At 44.0% G+C, this 2,099-nt stretch overlaps 1 protein-coding gene across 2 annotated transcripts in view; it reads left to right on the top strand.

The window, feature by feature from the left end:
* The window catches only part of FAM168A (family with sequence similarity 168 member A), a 224,614-nt gene that overhangs the window by 60,178 nt on the left and 162,337 nt on the right, over positions 1-2,099 (top strand). Inside the window, exon 2 of one of the 2 annotated variants that reach the window (XM_009286106.2) lies at positions 1,679-1,771. The gene's annotated coding sequence lies outside the window, so the exon portion shown is untranslated. Of the gene's footprint in view, positions 1-1,673; positions 1,772-2,099 lie in introns of those variants that run through there. The other variant, XM_019473897.1, reaches the window with a different exon arrangement.

Consider the following 2,099-nt stretch of genomic DNA (forward strand, 5'->3'; position numbering starts at 1 on the left):
ACTGAACACAGTATTCGAGGTGCGGCCTCACCAGTGCCGAGTACAGGGGCACCATCACTTCCCTAAAGGGAAGTCAAGGCAATACCTTTGACTTGCCATAAAGGCAAGTCAAAAAGCCTAACTCCACGATTAAATTCCAAGCAATGATTATGCTTATTATAAGGTGGAAATACAGAAGTTACCTTTGACTTGCCATAAAGGCAAGTCAAAAAGCCTAACTCCACGATTAAATTCCAAGCAATGATTATGCTTATTATAAGGTGGAAATACAGAAGTCAAGCACCCGTGCAGCAGGTGGAAATATTACTGAGCCGTTTCCCTGCGTGCACTCACGCTCTTGGTAGCAACAGTGTTGGGATTATCTGGACATTTAAGCATCAGCAGGGTGGGTTTCGACTTTTCTCCAGGGATGCCGTCTCCGATGGTATGGTGGTGGTTTCCTGAAGTAGGCGATTCCGGGAACTTCAGGAAAAATGAAGATTTATCTTTTTCTTTTTTTTCTTTTTTCCCCCCTGTTCATTTCCGATTTCATGCTGTTTCATTTGCTGGGCTTGAAGGGCCTCTTGGTGTAATGCTGCAGGGAAAGGTGGGATGGATCGGCACTCCCAAAGAAACTCTCAGTTGTTTTACTGGATTCAACGTTTTCTGCGTCCTGTTTTCTCCCCGAGAGTGTTTCTTGAGTGAATGTAAACTAATACTGGATCCGTGGTTAGAAGCAATGAAAAAAATACTTAATGTGAACCTTTTGGTACTGGGTTGATTAAAATAAACAACTGTTATAAGGAGCACTGGTCCTGGTTTGTGAACAGTGGGTTTTCTGTTCCTCTGTATAATGCATAAAGCATGTGGAGCTGCTTGAGAGCCTTTTTGTGTGCTGTACTTTATTTTGAGGTATTTCATTTTCAGTTCTCTGAGCTTTTGTGTCAGCTGGGAAGGGAGGGTGTAGGAGTAACGCGTAAAACTTTGTTTGGCCTGTTTAGTCCCAAATCCTGACAAATAGCTGGTTAACAAGTATTTAAATGAAAGCTTGAACTTTCTTTTCTCCCTTTTGAAAGCTGAGAAGACCCCAGTTCTGATTTCATCCGCTCCTGATGCTGTTTGTTTCTAGTTTCTATGCAGTTCTTCAGCAGAGCGTAGACAAAGCATAGTTGATATAGACTTTGTGCAAGACGCACCACGTGAGTATTCCACCCGAAGTCATTGAGCTGTAGCGTATAGCTGCGGAAAGATTTCGTGTCTTGATTTGAAGGTGCAGATGTTGAATTTCTGCTGTCTTTCTCCCTGTACCTATGGTGACGGAAAAATGTATCCTTGGTATTTTTAGGGGACGGCAAATTGGGATATTTATTTGTAAGAGAGGTGTGCTAAGTATGCGTATCTCTTTGTTTAACGACAGCGGGAAGGAAACGTGAGTGGCAGACCATTCACATCACGCTGCCTTTTTTGCGACTGCCGGTCTTGTAGCCAGCTCCCGTATCCCTTCCCTCTCCTCCTCTTATCCTGCATCTCCATTGCTCCTCCTTTTTTGACTGCATTTCTTACATGTACCCGTTCCTCCTTTCGCTCCGATGGAGATAAAGACCACTCTCTGCTAGAAAGAGTCATGTTTTCTGTCCGACGGGTTTGCCCGCAGAGCCTCACGGGTCTCTCTCTTTCTCTCTGTTGGTTGCTGCTGCAGAGCTGTGGAATGCTGTGAAGACTCACTGCCCTGCAGCCGTAGGCAGACTCCTCTCCGGATTATCTCCATCCGAAGGACGCTCGTATCCAAGAGGTATCAATTCATGTTTTACCTGTGCCCTCGAATTGTAACGCTTGAGTTTAGATACTCCTCCAAACACCTTTTTCCCTACTCCCTCCACAGAAAAGCTTTGGATGCCACGGAGATTGCAAGTGTTGATTAAAAAGTGTTGGTATTTGGTATGGGTTGGACCGTTGTTTATATTAAATGAACTTTGGTACAGAATTGCATTCCGTTTTGAACTAAGCAAGTAATTTCTGGGTCAAGAAATTTGAAGTATTTAAAAGACGTGGAAGTATTTAAAAGACGTGTAGATGAGGCACTTAGGGACATGGTTTAGTGGGCCTGGTGGTGTTGGGTC

The sequence above is a fragment of the Aptenodytes forsteri genome, unplaced genomic scaffold (genome assembly GCF_000699145.1).
Source record: "Aptenodytes forsteri isolate BGI_AS27 unplaced genomic scaffold, ASM69914v1 Scaffold231, whole genome shotgun sequence".
NCBI classification, from domain to species: Eukaryota; Metazoa; Chordata; class Aves; order Sphenisciformes; family Spheniscidae; genus Aptenodytes; species Aptenodytes forsteri.